Genomic DNA, 24,089 nt, shown 5'->3' on the forward strand with positions numbered 1-24,089 from the left:
GACAAAGAAAGAATGCACATTTACCTTGCTTATTTTAACATCTGGTTTATAATAAAATAGTTGAAAAATGAGTAAGTTATGCATATTCATATTTTCCAAATTAGAATATAATATTTTATACTAATTGTAAGGGATAGATAAGCGACTCTCTATGGCGCTGCTGTGAAGAATTCTCAAAGAATTTTTATATTAAGCACTGATTATCTTTTCTCTAAAGAAATTCAGAGTAAGAATCATATTAAAACTAGGGATTTTTTGCTCACTTTGAACAGTAACAGAGGTAAAGTGTTAACATTTGCCTTAGGAAGTAAAATATATGCCATATAAATGACAAATGTTGTACTCTCCACCTCTATTATGCTGGTCTCTTTTTCCCTTCTGCAATCCTGCTAACTAAAGCACTAATTCAAATAGTTCTTTTCAGAATTATTAGAATATGATATATGTAATATGAGACATAAAAATGCGAACTTTCAACTGTTCTTCACTTTTTCCTTAAAATAGTTGGTAACTAGTTTCTATAGAAAATATATTTGAAATAATTACATTGAGTCATAAAAACAAGAAGTTCAGACTTTTAATTAGAAGCAGGTATATATTAAGCATATATACCAAGGAGCTTGTTTTATAACCCTAAGCTAATTACAGCATCTTTCTAGCTCATTGTATTTAAATAAGACATTCCAAATAAAAATGTTCCTACTTACATATGATTGGAAGACAGCAAAAGTAACTACTTATAATCATGATTACATAAAGTTTCAGAGAAATGACATTTTTGCAGTTACTCGTTTAGCATTCAGACATTTCTTCATTCATGTATTTATTTATTCTTAATGTGAGGCATTTCTTCATTTATTTATTCTCACTCTTACTGATTCATTCATTTATATATTTAAATGACATATATTAATTGTTTAATCATTAGGATGCTTCAGAACCTATGCTGCGAACTATAGCAGTAAAAAAAGGGAGATGTGTTCTCCAACTTCAAAGAAATTTAGTCAGGAAAGAGTGATCAACATTAAATTAATACTTACGCGGATAACTCTTCTGGACAACAGTAACGAAAAAGTACAACAACTATATCAACTCATAGTAAGAGGTACCTAAATTCTTCTTGGGGACAGAGACCTAAATGTTTCACACACATTGTATGTTAAATTAAGAGAATAAAGGGGAAGTTGTTTCCAACAAAGGAAATCACATTTGGGGCAGACTGAGATGGGATACAACTTTGTATGTTGATGAAACTCCAGAAATCTGGCGTTGCCTGAGGCCAGTGAAAGAAGGAGGGTGGAGCAATGCGCTGGAGGGGTGAACAGAAGCCCATGGTGCAGGCCACATTCTGGACTCGGTGGTTATGCTAAGAGAGATTGGAAACTATTGAAATATTTTAAGACGGGGTGTGAAAAGCCAATATTTTATTTTAAAGAATTGATCAACATAGATTGGTAAAAGAGATATAGCAATGGTCTCTAAATGACTTGGCCGAGTTAATAATAATTGCCCCATCTCACCGAACACTAAATTTTTATGTGCCAAGCAGTGTGTAAAAGGGATTTGTAGGTATTATTTTCATGCACAAACATAAAAAAGAAGAAGCTCAGAGAGACTCACAATTGCTTATGATCAGAAAGCAGACAAATGGATGACCTGGGAGAGGACAATAAGTAGTCTGTCTGTGAAATTTTTACTCTCAATCAGATACTATGTAGAACAAGATTTGGGCAGAGAAATAATGTGAAGTAGATCATTTGAGACAACTGCAAGTTAAATTAACTGATCTGTTGAACATATGAGGTTAAGTGAAGTTTCAAATTTCAGAAACGGGGTGCGTGACTATAACACAGACATAAGATGCACTAGTGTATACATATAATTAAGAGGAAATTATGAATTATAAATTATGAATTGAATAGTCACTGAGATGTCAAAGAAAGATGTGAACGAGACTATTAGCTACAACATTCTGCTTCTGAGAAGAGATATTCTTCCTCAAGGTAATGACTTGGAATAATTGATGTATAGATGGGCTTTGTTTCTTCAGGTATAGCTGAAAGCAGAGAATGTAGAGAGACAATTGGCAAAGACCTGGTTGTTAGAGGAGAAAGAACAGCCAAAGGCCGGGCGTGGTGGCTCAGGCTTGTAATCCCAGCACTTTGGGAGGCCTAGGCGGGCGGATCACGAAGTCAAGAGATCAAGACCACCCTGGCCAAATGGTGAAACCCCGTCTTTACGAAAAATACAAAAAATTAGCTGGGCGTGGTGGCATGTGCCTGTAGTCCCAGCTACTCTACTTGGGAGGCTGAGGCAGGAGAATCGCTTGAACCCGGGAAGCAGAGGTTGCAGTGAGCGGAGATGGCGCCACTCCAGATGGCAACAGAGCGGGAGAGAGAAAGAGAGAGAGAGAGAGAAAGAGAGAAAGAAAGAAAGAAAAGAAAGAAAGAAAGAGCCAAAATACTCTATTGACAGGCCACTGGTTAGATCAAGACCACCAAGGTACTTGTCACCCATGTCACAATAAGAGACTGTTTCAAGAAAGAATGTGTAGTCAGCTTTGTCAGGACTCCCAGCAATATGATTGAAATAGCAACACAGGCCTTTTAGAGTATGTTATCAAGAGGAATTTTCTAAGGGGGTTGCAAGGGCAGAAAAAGGAGTAAATAAGTAGGGAGGATATGCTATCAAAAAAGATGAACCATCAGTTTAAGAAATGTACTGTGAAGGGGAGAAAAAAATAGAAAGGTAGGAGACTTACTCTGTTGCTTTACTTTAAAGAAATACATAATTAAGCATGTTACACTTCCCACATTAGCACATTCAGGAGAGAAGAGGAGTTTAAGGATATGGGAGACAAATGGCATAATAGAGGAAAAAGGTTTTTGAAATCCTGGCAAGGAGGCAGGGAAGAGGCAGTACTGACAGAAATCCCAGACATGATGGAAAAATCTATCTATAATATTGGATTTTTAAAATACATAAATTAATAGGTTTTCATTTTAATGTCTGAATTTGTGAGATAAACTGTGCAATATTTGTTGACGATCCATTTGGTATTTATCCATAGCTTAGCAAAGTTTGTGCAAAGGGTTACTCATCTAATCATCTTTCATTTATTTCTAAAATTAATAAAATTTTGGATCTACTTTCTTTGGGTTTGCCACCAAAGGAGTTGAGAAGAGTTGACATTTTACCAATGAGTTAAAGCATAAAGGCTGAACGTCATTGGGAAGAGCAAGCTATAATCTAACAAATGCATGCTATGTGCTCTTACTAGCCTTTTCTGACTTAATTTGTAAACCTTGACACCAACTGACATTCCATCATGTCTGGAATAATCTTCTCTGCTAACTTCCATGATGAATCTATTTTGAGTTTTTCTCCTTTTTGTGACATTTTATTCTCAAAAATTAAATGAAAAAAAAAATCACTTCTCACATGATTTATATGTTAGAACTCCCTATGCCTCCTGCTATGTTAACTTCAAAGATGTTCATGCTAATGAACCCCAATTGGTAATCCCCTTCAGGAGCACAATTGTGTCCACAATTCCAAACTCCAAAAGCTCAGACAACCAAAAGTCTTTTTTTTTTTTTAATTACTAATTGTGTGGAAAAACATCAACTTACCTGAAAGAATTTAGTGGCAAAACCAAACTGGTATGTAGTTCTTTCTAATTAATGACAATATGTGTATGTTTTCATATTTGGTTACAAGGAGCTTCTCCAGACCCCTCTAGGGTTACTTCTTGATATGTGCACCTTTCCACAATCCAGAAGCTTCTACAACCCAAAAGTTAATTCCAAAACACATCTGGCTCTAGGAATTTTGGGCAAGGGATTACAGACTTATCACTTAGTTATGTCACTCAGGGCAAATGAATCTTCATTTCATTCTTCTAGCCTCTAAAAGTTGACACTTTTGTTTTTTTCTACATAAAATCTACTTAAGGATTATATCTACTCCCAATGTATTGTCACCTTGCTATGATTAGATATGTCACACAAGTAACACAAGTATATATACAGATCTAACATGATTCTCAACAAGAACATTAGGATATTCAATATTTCCTTGTCTAAAATATGTAAAAAATCTGAGAAATTTGAGCAATATTCGAACCCTTTCTAATGTATTTGGTGATATGTCTATAGTCAATGTAATAACTGAAAGAAAAGGGCTTCATAAGAAAGAAATCACATTTATGTTGCCTGTTGTAACATGCAAAAAAAAAAAAAAGGCCAAGCATGGTGGCTCACGACTGTAATCCCAACACTTTGGGAGGCTGAGGTGGGCGGATCACCTGAGGTCAGGAGTTCAACACCAGCCTAGTCAACAGGGTGAAACGCCGTCTCTACTAAAAGTAAAAAGAATTAGCTGGGCATGGTGGCAGGCACCTGTAATCCCAGCTGCTCGGGAGGCTGAGGCAGGAGAATCACTTGAATCCAGGAGGCAGAGGTTGTAGTGAGCCAAGATCATGCCATTGCATGCCAGCCTGGGTGACAAGAGTGAGACTTCGTCTCAAAAAATAAATACATAAAATAAAATAAAAACCAAAACCTAATAATTTGTTACTTGGATTCACATACTTTGCTACTTATAACTACGATTCATTCATTTTTATAAACATACGTTTTAGTTAACGCCTGTGCCCCTTTGACATACCTCCATAAATGAAAGCTTTTTTGTTTAGTTTGTTTGTTTGTTTGTTTGTTTTGTAGCCCTTCCCTTACTTTCTGGCACTACAGTATGTTGCAGATTCATCTCGCATACTTTATTCCCAAGCCCTAGAACCAGACGTTACTCCACAGAGCCCTGATTCCTTCTACTGAAGAATGAGATTAAAAATCAAAATCTGGGTATTAGATTTTCTCATTGCTGCTGGGATGCCATTTCTTTTAGGTCTTATCAGCTGACAGAGTAAATAAATAGATGTGTCTATAATAATCCATATATATATACACACACATATCTATAAATATTTCTATATGTAGTCACTTGTATCTATATTAAGATAAACATGAGTTCTTCAACTGGTATTTTTTCATCTACACTTTAGAGAAGATAAAACACAGCTATTGATAGTTAAACAGTTGACTCAAGAACAAATACACAATGAAAGCGAAAGTAGAGTAGAAACCAAAAATTGTCTAACCTCAAAATCTATGCTCATAATGAGTCCTATCAGTTTCCTGGAATTTTTCAGATAAAATATACATTTCTTTTTTAATTTCAACATATAGTATATGATACCAACCAAGCTGCAGAAATAAGTGCGTGAAGGAGACATAACTATACTTCTCCTTAACTCACAGACAAAAGACATGCAGTCGGAGTACTCTAGGGTAGCAGAACAACTTTGCTCTCTGTGGTTATTTAGAGACCAAGTCTCTATTCTACATCTCTGCTTCATCATTCTCTGGGGTCTGCCTCTGTCATTAAACAAAATGTCATATATTCAAGCGGCCTCATCACTCCACTCCACATTCTAGACTGTGGAAAGGAGAAAGAGGAAATCTGTGATTAATGGGTACGTCGCACAAGTTCCAGAAGTTGAAATTATCACTTCCACACACATAGCAGTCTAAACTTAGTTGTATGAACTACACTCATCTAGATAAGAGAGAAGGGCATGTGGTTTGTCACTGGGAAGCCATATCACCAACTATGACTGGAAACCCATTGATTGTTAAAGGTAAAGAGGAGAATGGGTACTGGGAGTAATTCATTGTCTTTGTCACACTCTGATTAACTTCCAGTTAAAGAAGAATTCTCATTACTTATTAAAGTTAATCAGATATTGATGTTCTATGACATTGGAGGATCAGCACAGTAAACCCCGTATGTTTCTATTCAGAAATAGAAACATAAATACATAATGTGCACTTAGACGTAGAAAGCAAAGTTGAACAGAATGGAGATAAAAATGTGAGACAGGTGAAAAAGAAATGAAAAGTCTGTAGAGAGGAAAGAGAAAAAAGTTCAGTGAAAAGGAAAATAAAAATTAGTGGAACTAGATTGATATGTATGTATTAATATAAAGTATCAATGTGAGTTATTATTTAATGTGAATTAAGTATTAATATTTTACAATAAATAGATACTATAAATGCATGTCAGTTGATTTTCCCACAAAATTATTCCTCATGGGAAATACATATTCAAATTCTAACAAAGTACATATTATCATTAATTTCTCTTGAACTCTTTATTTTGAAAGATAACCGTATTTTGGAAAATCTATATTTATATGAAGCAATGTTATTCAATGCCTGTTTTTTAAAAAATAAAGTTTTTGATATGTTCAGAGTCAACTGTAAAATGTGTTAAACAGGCAGCAAACACATTTTGAAGAGTTTAAATATTTATTCTTGGAATGTGGCTGCACAATAGTGACTGTTGAATGTCACTGTGAAGAAATCTTGTTAACAAGCACTTAAAATGCAATGCATTATGCAGTTATCACTGTTGTGATCACACATGCCCATCTACAAAATGCTTAGGAGAGAGAAACTAATTCATCTTGATTTTGTGCAATTGGATACTAGTGATTCGAGAAAATATTTCCGGGAACAGGAAAATACCCATCTTCAAAAATGCTGTATCTCAAACAATTTAAATGCAAGTAAAGCCAATATGGAAAACTTGGTAAGATGACTTAAAAGGTAGGCTTAGGAATTTTTAAAAACAATTATGTTGAAGATACTTATATGTAATTTTATAAAATATGAATGGGAAAATGCAATATTTCAAATTGATTTTTATTTTATATCAGTGTGATCACATAAGTCACTAAATTTCCAAATTAATTAATGGGATACATATTTACTGAGCACTCTTTGTGTGGTGGTCACTATTCTAGAAGCTGTGGAAAGATTGGCAAACCAAAAGATAGCTCTCTTGTCCTTTCATTTTAGAGATCTAAAATTAATTACTATAGTAAATGTTGTATCAGGCCTGTGACTCTTTCACCTAAGACATGCACGTTTAAAAAACTGCCCTCAAATTTATCTTTTGTATGTTGTATGCAATTTCCAATTGTGAACATTGAAAATACATCTTGTATTTTGTGACACATGACATATGTGATACTTACACAAATAAAGTGCTAACTCAGTCTTAGTTCTGCATTTGAACTAGGTTTAATGCAGTTCTTCCATCTACATCTCTTTTCCCTCTTACTGCATAAAGGGAATTGATTGAGACACAGAGAACCAGTAAATACTACAGCATCACATTGTTTTCCTTCAGATTTTTGAAACACATGGTTTAAGACTAACTCTGCTTTTTCTTTAGTTTCCAGATAGCAAAACTCCAGTATATAATAGAAAATATGTTGTTAAGTCACTGAAGGGAATTGTGAAACATTATAGTCTACTAGGGCTGTCATAAGGAAATACCATAGACAAGAATGCCTTAAAAAACATACATTTACAGTCCCACCAACAGTGTAAAAGTGTTCCTGTTTCTCCACGTTCTCTCCAGCACCTGTTGTTTCCTGACTTTTTAATGATCGCCATTCTAACTGGTGTGAGATGGTATCTCATTGTGGTTTTGATTTGCATTTCTCTGATGGCCGGTGATGATGAGTATTTTTTCATGTGTCTGTTGGCTGCATAAATGTTTACTTTTGAGAAGTGTCTGTTTATATCCTTTGCCCACTTTTTGATGGGGTTGTTTGATTTTTTCTTGTAAATTTGCTTAAGTTCTTTTTAGATTCTGGATATTAGCCCTTTGTCAGATGGGCAGATTGTAAAAATTTTCTCCCATTCTTTAGGTTGCCTATTCACTCTGATGGTAGTTTCTATTGCTGTGCAGAAGTTCGCTATTTCAACCACTGTGGAAGACAATGTGACAATTCCTCAAGGATCTAGAACTAGAAATACCATTTAACCCAGACATCCCATTACTGTGTATATACCCAAAGGATTATAAATCATGCTGCTATAAAGACACATGCACACATATGTTTATTGCAGCACTATTCACAATAGCAAAGACTTGGAACCAACCCAAATGTCCATCAACGGTAAACTGGATTAAGAAAATGTGGCACATATACACCATGGAATATTATGCAGCCATAAAATAGGATGAGTTCATGTCCTCTGTAGGGACATGGATGAAGCTGAAAACCATCACTCTGAGCAAACTATTGCAAGGACTGAAAACCAAGCACCACATGTTCTCACTCATAGGTGGGAACTGAACAATGAAAACACTTGGACACAGGGTGGGGAACATCAGACACTGGGGCCTGTCATGGGGTAGGGGGAGGAGGGAGGGATAGCATTAGAAGATATACCTAATGGAAATGACGAGTTAATGGGTGCAGCACACCAACATGGCACATGTATACATATGTAACAAACCTGCACGTTGTGCACATGTACCCTAGAACTTAAAGTATAAACAAACAAACAAAAACATACATTTATTTTCTCAAGGTTTGTTGTCTGGTGAGGTCTCTCTCTTAGGGCTGTGGATGGCCACCTTCTCACAGTGACATCACATGGTCCTACCTCTCCACTCTCCTGGACAGAGGGAGATCTCTAGAGTCAGTTCCTTTTCCTACAAGGACCCCAGCCCTATAGGATCAGGGATTCACCCTTATGACCTCATTTAATCTTTGTTATCTTCCTTATGGCCCTATTCTTCAAATATAGTCACACATTTTGGGTTAGGACATCAACATATGAATCTGGCAGAGTGGACTAGATTAGGGCACAATTCAATCTACAGCAATTAGTAATCAATGCTGGGAGATCTTACTAATAGGTCAAATATTTTGATAATTTTATTTCCAGTGAAATTTGAAAAGAAAATTTGCCTAGAGATGTGTGTGTGTGTGTGTGTGTGTGTGTGTGTGTGTGTGTGTGTGTGTGAGATGCAATTTCTGTTAGCGGGAAAATATTTAACTAATCAACTATAATTTTCAGTTTTCAGTATTTTTAAAAATCATAAAGAAAACATTTGTATATTTTAGAAGAATAGCTATGGAACTAATTTCTAAGGACAAAAATAGATGAGAAATCATTGCAGTATACAAAGAAAAAAAATCTCAGAAGTAAATACAAGAAGGAAGCTGGGAACCAAGAAATCTAATTTAATAAGTTACTGAACTTATGCATTTTAATTATAAAGAAGGTAAAACATGTTAGGGTTGTTTAAAACCAGTAGCAGTAAGTCAAACGAATTACAAACTGTATTAATAGCTAATAGAAAACCAAATGCAACTAAGGACACATGTTCCAGAAATGTTTTTAGTTTGAAGTGGGAGAAGATCAATATTTCTTCAGAGTTTGACCTAACCACTATACTCTACATTCCAAGTATCTGTTTTATTGCCACAAATTATCAGCACTTTAGAATTCACAAGGTTATGGCTTATTTATCTTTTTTAAAAGAATGATTTAATTATTACTTATTTCCACAGCAAATGGAATCATCATCTTGTTAATCACCTCGATGAACTTTGATTTTTATCATCAAACACTCATTTTTGTTTACTTGCTTTGCAATTACTTCTTGCTTTTTTTGTTTCCAGTGGAACTGGTAGCTTAACAACGTTGAGCAGGGTCATAGCATCTCTTTGGAGAGCTATGTGGAAACTCTTGACATTACATTAGCTGTCAAGACTCTGGTGGATGACAAAGATGCAACCTACTCTCTCTATTTTAGAATCTTCAAGAACATCATTTCTGCAGAGCCGCTGGTCACTGTCAGTCTCTAGTATTAAAAGTGAAGTCCATTAGCTAAACGTGGTTCCCTCTTTCAGCACATTTTATTCCCTATGGAGGCCAGGGATAGTAATAGAGAAAATAGTTCAACTAAATGTAACTAAAACATATACAAATGTGACCATTTATTCACAATCAATGCAGGTATAACTACCTACAAAAACACAATGATTATTTTAATTCTGCCTTTAGTGAAGTGAAACTAATGGAATTAATTATTATGGCTTCAATCTAATCTCAATTTGTCCTCTGTCGTCTTTTTTTTTCCTCTCTTCTTTCTCCTCCTTTCCTCTCTTTTCTTTCCTTTTCTTTCTTAATTTTCTTGGTTTATCCAATCTTGATTTTTCTGACTCATGATAAAGTTGTCACAAACTGCACGGTACTAGGACTGTCAGCTCCCTTCACTTTGTTTTTTGTTTGCTCATTCACTCATTCATCCATTCATTTTTGGTCAGGTTTCTTTTTAGTGATTTCAGAGAATTCTGTGTCTTTGCATTTGTAATACAGATTCTTAATTTACTATGTTTATTTACAGGAAAGCTTTGTTCACAGATGCCTTCTTACAGGGTTACTATGGTTTCTTTCACTGTCAGTGGAAAGAGCAGAGGTGAGTGGGGTTGGGGTAATTTAACCATTTTATTCCCGCTCTTCCACAGACATCATATGCATCCCACAGCATAACAGGAGAAGGAAACGAGAAGTTTGCTAAACTAACAAGGACAAAAAAATGTAACAATGACATTCATTTTATTTATCTTACAAAAAACAGAACATACTGCCTGTCTAAAAATATTAGAAACTAAAAGAGTATATACTTAGTAAAAGCCCCAGTAAATACATATATCTCAGAAAGCTGCTGGAAATATTGACATGTATTTTCAAGTTTGTGTTTTCAAGATTGTGTATGTTCAAACCTGTCTTGTGTCTGTGTGTGTGTACGTGTGCAATTTTTGGATTTATATCACAAAATATAGATATGTTCATACTATACATACTGATATGTGGTTTCTATATTAACAGAGTATTCTTGTATGTTTTCACATGAATACTTACATATGTATCATTCATTTAAGAGCTACATTAGGGTCCAGCTTTTGGAGTGATTGAAAGATGCATTTAGTTATACTGTGCCTACTTGCTTTATATTTAAGACATTTCTAATTTGGTATTATTGCTAAAAATATTTCAAGAAACATTGCAACAGTATATGCCTTATGTTTGGGAAGTTTATGTGTCCTAGGAGTAGAGTTTTAAAAATCAATTGATGAAAAGATGTACGTTTAAAATTTTGACCAGTTAAATTTTAAAAGATTTTATTAATTACACATCCAGGAACAGTGTGTGAAAATGTCCATTTCCTAATATGTATTGACTCATATATGATGAATTGAGAAATATTCATTTCGTAATGGAGACTATAGTTGAGTTGCGTATTCAAATTCTGGCTGTCCAAATCTTTTGAAGAAAGCCTATAATTAATGGTAGTAATGTGTGGGCAAGATTATTTCTTCTTTTTTCACATTTATTGATCATGTAGATAATTTTCCTCTGTGCTTTGGCCATTCACATCTCTTTCCTATTTGCCCTATGGATTTGAAAAAGATTTTCACAGAATGGCAACATTAACATTTTATGTATTATAAGTCTCACAAAAAAAAAAATAATAATTTTTTGTTCTTGGGATATTATTTGTTTTTTCAACAGAACTTTTTAATTTTTATACAATCAAACGTGAGTATTTTCCATCTATAAGTAAGAACTTTTACCCAAAGTTCCTAAACTTAGCTTCATTCTTTTAATATTTCTTGTTTTGCATTTTAAATATGAAGAAAATTGATACATTTAGGCTCTGAGAATGTGTGGGCAAAGTATGGGGTGGTTAAGGAGTTAGCTAAGAATCTGTAGTAGTGCAGGGAGCACTTTTAAACTGTAATTGTCAAGAAAGAAGAAGATAACAGCCATATCTTGGAGGTTGGTGGTAGAATATCATCAAAAGTACAGACATGAGACTATTTGAGATGCTTTTCTTGACTGTGACTTAATGAGTTTTAACTGACTTAAGGACTGGTGAAGGAGAATAATGGAGCAAAAACTGTCTTCCATGAACATTACAGTAGGTGTTTGGAACTATGGAATTATGTTGTTTGTTTGTGTTTCTTTTTGTTTTTTTTTACCAAGGATTAACATAATAGAGGCAACATTTCAGAAATAATTTAACATAAAAAATCTGTCCAGTCAAACTCAAGTAAATCAGATTTATATGACTCACAGAAATAAGATCAAGCTTTATTAATTCCAAGAGTAAAAATTGTCAATACTTCAGGAAAAGCAAGTGCAAGTCCAGTGGATTGAGGAGAGCTTCATATGTCCTTCTTTCTGGCATGAAGCATCTATTCCCCGACTGGGAGTAGATGAGGTCTCAGAATGTAGGTAAATGGGTTATCATCACATACCAGAGAACATTTTAGTCTAGGAAATATTTCCATTTCATACACCACTTTTATGATGTTTTCCAGGGAACCATGTCTCTTAAATTCATAGATTCTGGATTTATAGTAATACAAGCAATTTTTGACTAGGGACATCTTATTAAGAACATTGCGTAGATAATGACACTAAGAAACATGATGCGTTTATTTTCATGGAGGTGCATTTATCATGTTGGTCAGAAAGTCAGACTTGTTTCCTGATTCTTCTCTTACCCCGGAGAGCATCCTCTGGTAAAAGGTGTGAATGGATCACAAGATGGTCACTTCAACTCCTTCTGCCCCAGGAATGAGGAACATGACTTAGATATAGAAGAGTTCATACCTACCAAATTGTGCTAAGATGGGAGATCAACCAATTTAGTGGGGGTAGCTGTAGAGAGCAGAGGCAAATAAATGCGTTCTTTCATTTAAAAGGTATTTTATAATCCTTTTAAAAATAACAAAACAAACTGAAAACTTTCTAAAACTACATTTCCATGTAATAAATAAGCATTGGCAATTAAATTCAATCACCATCCTCTTTATAAAGTTTTATATATTTTCACTAACAAATTTTCAAGAAAAATAAGTATGCACATGAATTTGTTAGTTTATACGGCTATTAGTTTATATAAAAGGTGAATAAAATCATGATATAAAATAATTATCAAATGCCTAAGAGTCAGCATTGCCAATTTTTCACCAATCCTGAGGTACTCATCAACAAATTAATTTGGCTCTGAGATATTTATTTCAAGATATACAGCTTCCTTCTTTCCAAATGTTGGGTTGAAAGCTGAGTTAAGATATTAACAGGTGGGTGGGAAATAGGGAGAAATTGTAAATAGCTATTTTATTTGGGAAAAAAAAAATCTGTCTCCAAGAAGAAAAGTTCATTCTACCTGTTGCTAACAGCAGTCAAGCTAGCAAGTTTAAAATTTTTTTTAAAAATGTATTTTTTTTCCAACTGGAGTTTAATAGCCTCATTTTGGCTTTTGCTATTACTGCTGCAGGTGCTTTGATTTTTTTCCTCTGCATTATAATTACCACTAAAGGAAATGGGAGGTAGTAAAGCACTATTCTGTCTAATTTCCTTTGATTTTCTTCTTCAGAACTTATTTTTTCCTTTAAACCTTTGCTCCACATATTTTATTTGTGTTACTGCACAAGCTGTGGGACATAATAAGTGGCATTTTAGCACCATTCTGTTCTTTACTCATGGTGGATAAATCACAGCAGAGTCGCTAACAGCTTGTGACTGACAATCTTCCTTGATAGACAATCTGTGATCCTTTCAGCCTTTTACTAATAAGCTCATTAGGCGAGAATGGCTAGAAATCCTTTCTGGGATATAGCAATGAACCACAGCAAATTCAGTGCATGTCTGACCACTCAAACTTTAGAGAATCAATCTTTCCTCAATCAAAACTTTGTCAAGTCCTGGTGAATGTCTGCTGAAGGTTACTGATTTTTTTTTAATAAAACTTTGTCAGAAAAATCAAGAAAGCTTTCTAGTCTAATAAAAGTCAAGGGGAATTTTTTTCTAAACCATGTTGTTGTTGTTGTTTTACATTTTGGTGAATCAGCATCTGCAAATGTTTATCAAATGTTCAAAGTTGCCATAATTTTTAAATTAAAAGTGAAAGATAGTTTACTGCTCACCAATTCAGTGAGCAAAAGAGATAAGAAGTTGAGCTGAATTGAGATATTCTGATTTTTACCATTGGTTAGATTCATGTGTATCTTGTAATGAATAATGAAAGTTTAGCTGGCAATTATATAAATGATGAGAAGATTTATCTATACTTTGTGGATATTAGTTAATGATAAATTACTATTGTCTTACTGGGACTAAAATATTGTAAAATTCACTTATATATGTATGTAACACAATTATATTCCAGAGTTTTTTTTTTTTAATTAAATATTGTCCTCAGATTTACAGGACAAAATAAAAATGTAGTCCCAACTTTATTATTGGACCAATTTAGTTAAACTCTGCACCTGACATGAACGATATGCTATGATTCTTCATTAATATGAGATTATAAAATGGAACCAAAGAAATGATCGGGAAACAATTAAAGGTTTCTTCTTTTGGGCATTCATGAAGTTACTCAAATTGGTAGAAATTTGAAAAACTACAAATCAAATAATCAGAGTATTTACAGTGAAGAAAATTTAATCTTAGATAGGAATTATAGAAAAGCCTAGCAATTAATTAAGTAGAACTGAAATTATATAGCCATGTATGTCTATTAATGTTCTTATGTAATTTCACTGAAATAGCTTTTTAGTACTGATGAATACATTACCTGAAAATCTATATATATAGTATTTGCGATTAATTGATATTGATAATTAACATATTACAAAGTTAATAGAGACAAGCACGTGCACACACACACACACACACACACGCACACACAGAGAGAGAGAGAATATGACCAGACAAGACAAATGTGAAAAGAAGACATAATACCATTACACGGTCAAGTATTTAAAAATAACCAACCAAACAAACAAATCAAAACAAACAATAAATTAAATGTCCATTGGAAGTAAAAATTATGAATTCAAATATACTGCTATATGAGAGGAGCAAGTAGTGAGTATTGTTTAATGTTTTAAACATTTGAGAAACTCTAGAGATGGTAAGTCTTATATTTCTACTGTTTACAAAAGCAATCAGGTGAAGCCTGTATTTGAGATTCTAATCCTTTTCTTATCAGTCACGCATGCAGAAATATGTCCAGCAGAAGCAAGCCAACAAATAGGACTTATCAGTCATAAGGAAGAATTTCTAATCACAGAAGTACATTGTCGAAGTGACCTGATTTTACCAGATAGGCTCTACAGTGCTTGCCTCCTCCATTTAATATCCAACTTAGCCTATATCATCAAGCTTGGACATGATATTTAAATAACCCCAGAGTTGCTTGGTTTCGACAAGAATCTCTGTCTGCAAATCAATGGAAACACAATATTAATTTGTAATCCTACTAAACTCCAGTAAATTATTGGGTTACAAATCACTAAAGCGAGCGCTCATTTCTCTTTATTTCTATTTTCCTCTGAGGACCACACAGAGGAGTTAATTACTAAGTCACTGTTATTTACAGTGATGTCAAGACATTTTATGGCATAATAAATATAGCCTAGCATTCCATTTAGAGGAACATTTTACTTCTAAATACATAAATGTTTTTTTAATTATTTCATTATAATTCTAATTAACTAAACACTACCTAAAATTTAGGTAATTGGATATATGAAGTATAAACTTATAAAGCCCTTGGAGTTTACATAAAACCAATCTTATGAAAATTGATTAAAAGCTGACAAATTACTACCAGAAGAAATAAACTTAATTTACTCAACAAACTAGGAATAAAGATGAAAGAAAAATCAACAAAATTATACTTATGATATTGCTGTATAGAGTCGTTTTAAGCCTATCACTAGATATGAAATGAACACATTGTGGCCCATAAAAATAATATGCTACTTACTTTTATAGTCAAAGTCTTCACGTTTCTTCTGATAGTAACCTCAAACTTAGAAAAAGCAGAGAAAATACATAATAGAGATAATTTGATAGGCACCTTGCCATGTACAAATTCAATTCATACAATGAAAGAGATAATTGGATCGCTCTCCTTTTCTTTCTCTTTCTGTCTTTCTCCCCCTTTTTCTCTCTCTGTCTCTCTCTTTCATCATGAGTTAATTTGTATGAATTTAATTTGTCCATGGCAAGGTGCCTGTCAGCTTACCTATTCTGTGTACTTTCTCTACTTTTTCTACATTTGAGAAGAAATGTGAAGACGTTGAATCTAAAAGTAATAGCATATTATTTTTATGGGTCACAAAGTATTTAATTTATATCCAGTCATAGATTTAAAATGACTCAATATGACAATATAATAAAAATATAATTTTGTTGATTTTTCTTTCATCTTTATGCCTAGTTTGTTGAGCAAATTAAGTTTATTTCTTCCAGTTGTAATTTGTCAGATTTAATCAATTTTCCTAAAATTGGTTTTATATAAACTCCAAGGGCTTTATAATTTTTTGGAGGGGAAGGTTAAAAAGGGTATTTTCAACTGCATCCCCTCAAGACTTCAAAAATCCTACTAACAAAAATAAAAGTAAGTTAAAATGTCATTATTTCTTTTTCAACAAATAATCTCAATTTACAATGTGGTTATGTCCCAATAAATGCATAATAAGTCAAAAATATCATGTTAAAATGCATTTAATATCTCCATAAACTCATCATAAAGTAGAAAACGTAATGTCAAACCATCTTTTGCTTTCAACAGCTTTTCACAGCATCTTAACCAAGAGTAGATTCTATCTCAATAAACCACCTTTTTGCTCATCCAAAAGAAGCAACTCCTCATTCTTTAAAGTTTGATCATGAGATTGCAGCAATTTAGTCACATCTAAGGTTCCGGTTTCCATTCTAGCACTCTTCTTTTTCTGCCACATGTGTAGTTATTTCTTCCGTTAAGTACTGAACCTCTCAAAACCTTACAAACTGTACTTTTTAAATAATAAGACTTGAAAACAGGAATAATTCCTTGATTCTTGGGCTGCTGAATGGATGTTGTGTTAGCAGGAATGAAAACAACATTAAGCTTCTTGTACATTTCCCTCAGACCTCTTGGGTGACCCAGTACATTGCCAATGAGAAGTAATATTTTGAAAGGAATCTTCTTTTTCTGAGAGTAGGTCTCAACAGCGACCTTAAAATATTTAGTAAATCATGCTGTAAAAGATGTGCTGTCATCAGACTTTGCTGTTCCATTTATACAGCACAAGTGGAGCACATTTGGTATGATTCTCAAAGACCCTCGGATTTTCAGAATGGAAAATAAGCATTGGCTTCAACTGAAAGTCACCAACTGCATTAGCCCCTAACAAGACAGTCTCCCTGTCCTTTGAAACTTTAAATCAAGGTATTGACTTCTCCTCTCTATCAGTGAAAGTCCTAGATGGCGTCTTCATTAAATGGAAGGCTGTTTTGTTTCTATTGAAAATCTATTGCCTAGTGTAGCTACTTTTCATAAATTGTCTTAGGCAGATCTGGCTAATTTCTGCAGCCTCTACATTAGCTCTTGCTGCTTGCTTCACCTTTTACTTCTATGTTATGGCAATGGCTTCTTTTCTTCAACCTTATGAACCAACCTCTGCTAGCCTTCACCTTCTTCAGCTTCCTCGCCTCTCTCAAGTTTCATAGAACTGAAAAGAGTTGGGGCCTTACTCTGGATTAGGCTTTGGTTTTAAGGAACCATTTTGACTGGTTTGATCTTCCATCCAAATCATGAAAACATCCTTTGTTTCAGTATTAAGGGTATTCACACTCTTCTTCTTCTTCTTCTTTTTTTTTTTTTTTTTTGACACAGAGTCTCACTCTGTCTCCCAGGCTGGAGTGCAGTGGCACCATCTCGGCTCACTGCAAGCTCCGCCTCCCGGGTTCGCGCCATTCTCCTGCCTCAGCCTCCTGAGTAGCTGGGACTACAGGCGCCGCCACCACGCCTGGCTAATTTTTGTGTTTTTAGTAGAGAGGGGGTTTCACCGTGTTAGCCAGGATGGTCTCCATCTCCTGACCTTGTGATCCGCACATCTTGGCCTCCCAGGGTATTCACACTCTTATTATTTGTTGACTAAAGTACCACTTTTAATTTTCTTCAAGAATGTTTTCTTTGCCTTGAAAAACTGGCAAACTGTTTGGTGTGTAGGCATAGCTTTCAGCCTAAATTGGTCTTCCTTAATAGGCTTAATCATTTTTAGTGTTTTATTTAAAGTGAGAGATGTGCGACTCTTTCTTTCACTTAAAAACTAGATGAAATAAACAAATAATTGAACACATAGAGGCTATTGCAGGATTATTTATTGGCCTATTTTAAATATTATTTTGTCTCATGTAAAAGGCCCTAGGAGAGGGAGATAGATGGAGGAATGACCAGTGGATGCAGCAATCAGAACACAAACAACCTTTAGGGATTTATTGATTTTTTTTATAAGGTCACAGATCGAGGGCCCCAAAACAACTCCAACACTATGTATAATAATAATAATGAAAAAGTTTAAAATATTGCAAGAATTACCAAAATGTGACAGAGATACAATGTGAGCTCCTGCTGTTGGAAAAATGGTGCTGATAGACTTGCTCACTGAAGGGTTGCCATGAACCTTCCGCTTATAAAAGAGGCAATACCTGCAAAGCATGATAAAGCAATCCCCAAAAAACAAGGTGTGCCTGGACATCACCAGCAGAACTGATTTCAAGGAATGTGACAAGAGTCCTTAAAGAAGAAAAAAAATGACATTATATAAATATGTAGATCTACATAAAAGAATGAGAGCCAGGAATGATGAGAAATCATTTGTAAAGTCAATGCACGAGAAATTCAGTTAGCATTCAAATATATTTAAAAAGTAATTGGTTGCTAAAATAAAGATGAAAACAATGTAATATAGGATTTATAACATATACAATAATAAAGTATATGATAACAATTGTATGAATGTCTGAAAGGAAAGAAAGGAGGTATATCATTTGAAAGCTTCTTTATCTTATATGATTTGTGAAATGGTATAGTACAAATTGATAGTAGACTGTAACAAGTTAAGTATGCACACTGTAAACCCTAAAGCAAACCCTAAAAGAAAAAGAAATAAAGTTACATCTAGCTCACTTAAAAGATAAAATAGAATAATCAAAAATTGCTTAAGTCAAAGAAGTTAGAAAACAAAGAAAGATGAACCAAGAAAAGGTGCACATTGAATGGTACAGTTTAAATGGATGAATTGTATGGTATGTGAATTGCCTCCCACTCTATACAGTTGTTTCAGAAAAAGAAAGACAAAAATTATTAATAAGACATACGATCCACCCTTCCTTTGTGAAAATGGCTTCTGTACCAGTAGCTTTGACTGAACAGAAACATCCAACATTCTGTTACTTATCTTTCATGGATCTTTTCAATCATATTCACACACCTGGCTCCTGGATATCATTAGATACACCATAGGATTATGAAAGATAAAAAATATAATAGAAATCAGAGAACTTGTTGTAGCTTAAACTGTGTCTGCCAAAAACTAACATGTTGAATATTGAGGGTTAGTACTCAACATATAAATTTGACTATATTTGAACACAGGGTCTTTAACATGTAATTAAGTTAAAGTAAGATCATTAGATTGGTTCCTAAATCAATATTACTGGTGTCTCTATAAGAAGAGGAGATTAGGACATAGATTCACACAGGGGCAACACCTCCCAGTATGAAAACACTGGGAGGAGGAAACAGCCATCTGTAAGCCAAGGAGAGAGGTCAGGAACAGATCCTTCCCTCCCAGCCCTCAGGAGACAAAACCTTGTCAAGACCTTCATCTTACACTTCAAGCCTCCAGAACTGAGACAACAAATTTCATGTGTTTAAGCCACCCATCCTGTCATACTGTGTTAATGTAGCCCTAACAACTAACATCGAGTCCTTGAAGTTAAAAGAGAAAGCAGTGTTTGAAAAGCACCAGAGTTGCTTGTAGTCTATGCCAATGGCTTCTGTGTTGTATAGAAAAGAAGTGTGTCTGTTATTGTTGGTACAACCTGCAACGGAAGTAATAAATCTGGAATGAGTACCAAAAAACAAACAAAACAGTAACAACACAACTAGAAAAAATAGGAAACAAGCGCAAAATGATTAAAAACATCTATATCAAGGATCACATTAAATATAAATGTTCTAAATGTATTATTAAAGTATTATTAATCGTAATGGCAAAACCTCAATTACTTTTGCACCAACCTAATAAAATGCAAAGCTGACTGGGTGCAGTGGCTCACACCTGTAATCCCAGCACTTTGGGAGGTTGAGGTAGGTGGATCACTTCAGGCCAGGAGTTTAAGACCAGTCTGGCCAGTATGGTGAAACTCCGTCTCTACTAAAAAGTACCCACCCCTCCCAAACCGGACTTGGTGGCTCACGCCTGTAATCCCCACATTTTGGGAGGCTGAGGCAGGCTGATCACCTGAGGTCAGGAGTTCGAGACCAGCCTGGCCAACATAGTGAAACTCTGTCTCTACTAAAAGTACAAAAATTAGTCGGGTGTGGTAGTGGGCATCTTTAATCCCAGCTACTCAGGAGGCTGAGGCAGGAGAAAAACTTGAATACAAGAGGCGGAGGGTGCAGTGAGCCAAGATCGCACCACTGCACTCCAGCCTGTTAACAAGAGTGAAACTCCATCTAAAACAAAACAAAAAACAGAAACAACAACAAAAATTTACCCACCCCCCCAAAAAAAATTAGCTGGACATGGTGCACTGTAGCCTGGGTGACAGAGTGAGACCGTGTCTCCAAAACAAACACGAAAAAAACTAAACAACAACATCAAAAAGCTTGCCACATGAGAGAAGTTCAAGGCTTAACTGTATGCTATGAAATATGCATTCAAACATTAAGATGCACATAAGATAGAAGAAAATGATGAAAAACAATATGAGATGCTACCACTAATTCAAAAACCTAGAGGGGCTATAGTAGCATCAATTAACAGAGATAGCAGAGCAAATAATATTAGTATTAAAGAAAGTCATTTCATAATGATAAAATGTCAATTCATCAGAGACCCGCCAATCTTAAAAGCCTATGCATCAAATGGCAAAGCTTCAAAAATATATAAAGCAAAAACAGATACAGTTAAATGGAGAAAAGTACAATTTCACAATTTATAGTTGATGATTTCAATACCTATCTCTCAATAATTGATAGAATAAGAGAACAGAAAGTAAATAAAATTATAGAAGATTTGAATATCATTGCCAAGCAGTGTGATCTTATTGATATTATAGAAACTATACCTGGCAATATGAAAATACACATTCTTTTCTGTGCAAACAGACCTTACACAATGATAGACAAATTTAGGGCCATAAAGCAGTCTCAATCCATTTGAAAGTATTTACTCCAGATATAGTATGCTCACTGCTGATAAGATAATTAAATCAGAAATCAATAACAAAAATAACTGTCGGTAATCACCAAATATTTGGTAACAGATTAACACACTTCTAAATAACATGGTTTTAAGAAGAAAACAAACAAACAAAAAACCTAGAAAGTGGTTTAAACTGACAGGAATTGAAATCAAAATCTCTTAAATATTGTGGGATGCTGATGAAACAGAGTTTTGTGGAGGGAGTTATAGCATTAAACAACTACATTAGAAAAGAAGAAAAGCCTTAGATCATTGACTTCGATTTCTGGCTAATGTAAGTAGGATAGAAATAGTAAAATAAACTCAAAATAAATTAAAAAATAAGAAAATCATAAGGATTAAAGTAAGTGAATTGTAGTAAAAAGCAATAGATATAAATCAGTGAAATCAAAAGCTGGTTCTTTGAGAACAATCAATAAAATTAATAAACCTAAATTTTCTTCTCTTAGGAAAAAAGTAAGATGCAATTTACCTTATAAGAAATTACATAAATGATGTTTCTATAGATGCTACAAATATTAAAAGAATAAAGGAATTTATTAATGACTTTGTAAGTTACATGAAATAGACAAATTTCTTGAAAAATACACTCTACCAAGTTTGAATTAAGAATAAATAGACAACCCAAATAGCCCCACATTTAATGGAATTACATATGTAGTTACAAATCATCCCTCAATGCAGTGCCTTAATTATGAATTTTACCTCAAACTTACTAGAAAGTAGTAACTTACTAGAAAGTAGTAACACTAATTATACACAATCTCTTCCAGAAAAATTAAAAGGAATACTTTCAAACTCATTTTATTAGACCAGTATTACCAAAACAAGACAAAGATATTACAAGGAAATAAAACCACAAATACTCATCATGTATGTAAAGCCAATTAAGAACCATAAAATAGTTTCCTTTACAAATGGAACTGTTGTGAAAGCAAAAGGATAAGACACACATGAAGAAAAAGGTATTTGCAAATATTTATCTAAAGAAAGACTTGTGTCTAAAATATGTAAAGAACTGTTTCTGTTCCATGATTAGAGGACATCTAACCTAAACTTTAAAAGTGCTCTTAAAAATGCTTATTATCATTAGGCATTAGAGAAATGCTAATTAAAATCACAATGAGATACCAATTCTTACTCATTAGAGTGGCAATAATAAAAAGAAAAAGAAAAAAATGTTGGCAAGAATGTAGATAAATGAGAACCCTCGTATGTCACTGGTAGAAGTAAAAAACGGTGTAGCCCCTTTGCAAATCAGTTTGAAATTTTCTTTAAAAGTTGAACATATATTTGCCATACAACTCAGCAACTCTGCTGCTAGGTATGTCCCTGAGAGAAATGAAAACATATGATTACATGAAGAGTTGCATGCATGAGTAGCCATGAGATCATTATTCATAGAACCAGATATCCCATCTGAAATGGAAATAACACAAATGCCCATCAATTGGCAAGTGGATAAACTGAATATAATATATCCATGCAATGGAATCACATTCAGCAACAAAAGTGAATTATTACTATATGCTAGAATATAAACAGACCTCAAAAACATTATGCTAATCAAGAGTAGAAAAACTTTGACGTCAAAGACCAGCTAACAAATAGTTTAGGCTTTGCAAGCCATATGTAATCTTTACCCATATTTTTTCTCTTCTTTTCTTCAATCTTTAAAAATGTGAAAATTATTCTTAGCTTATGAGCCATGGGCTGTATTTGGCCCACAGCCTGTAGTCTATTATTCCTGTGCTAAGTGAAAGAAGTCAGATTTTAAAAATACACAAAGTTCAAAAGAATATCTATAGTGTATGCTATCATCTGAATGTTCGTGTCCTCCCAAAAGTTTTATGTTGAAATTGAATCCCCAATGCGATAGTATTAAGAAGTGGGGCCTTTACGAGCTAATCATAAATGGAATTAGTGCCCTTATAAAAGAGGCCCAAGAAAGGCTCTTTACCCTTTCCACCGTGCGAGGAACTCTAAGCAATATGTTTCTGATGCATATAAGCCACCTAATTTACAGTATATTTTGTTGTAAGCACAAAGAGACTAAGCGGGTTCTCTTTTTTTTTTTTTGTAAGAAAAAGCTGGTATAAGAAATACACAGGTAGATGCTCATTTGTACAAAAGGACACCGAGGAAGGGTGAGTCAGAACCCAATGAGATTAAGTTTCCAATAAGAAGTTTATGGAAACGGGTGAAAAAGGATGGAGGAGGGACACTTATTTAAGTAGACCTTTTTATAAATTTCAACTCTGTATAAATGGCAATACTTATTGCACACACACACACAAACACACACAAATAAAATCAACAGTGAAGATGAGGGAAAAAAAGAGTGGAAAACAAACACAAACAGATAAATTCTACTGTATTCAAAATGAATAATGAATAACGTAAATAAACTGAGAAGAAGAAATAAGGCAGTTACTTTCTGAAAACAGTGTGTTGACTGTATACTCTTAGGCGAAAGAGAAAATAAACTATAAACAAATATGCAACATTCTGTAAATCTGAAGTGAGTTCCAAAAAGAAGTGTAAAATAATGGAGTACTTATAAATGTTTTAAATCGTACTTTAAAGTTAATTGGCATCATTTCTTTCAAAACTTAAAAAGGAAGTGGAAATGTCATAATGGGGTAATCAGCAGATTAAATTATTTGTAACCCACACAATTTCTTTGGGGTACAAATAATGAGGTACAAATAATGGCACACAGATTGAGGACAGGCAGCTCTTGGTTTTCTGTGATAGTGTGAGAAAGGTATAATTATTGACATGTTAAATAATACAAAGTTCTCTTGTAAAATTGTAATTTCTTTTATTTTCTTTCTACTAAACAGCTCTCTGTCAAGTATTTTGGAGC

This window comes from Chlorocebus sabaeus, chromosome 18 (assembly GCF_047675955.1).
Source record: "Chlorocebus sabaeus isolate Y175 chromosome 18, mChlSab1.0.hap1, whole genome shotgun sequence".
Taxonomy (NCBI): domain Eukaryota; kingdom Metazoa; phylum Chordata; class Mammalia; order Primates; family Cercopithecidae; genus Chlorocebus; species Chlorocebus sabaeus.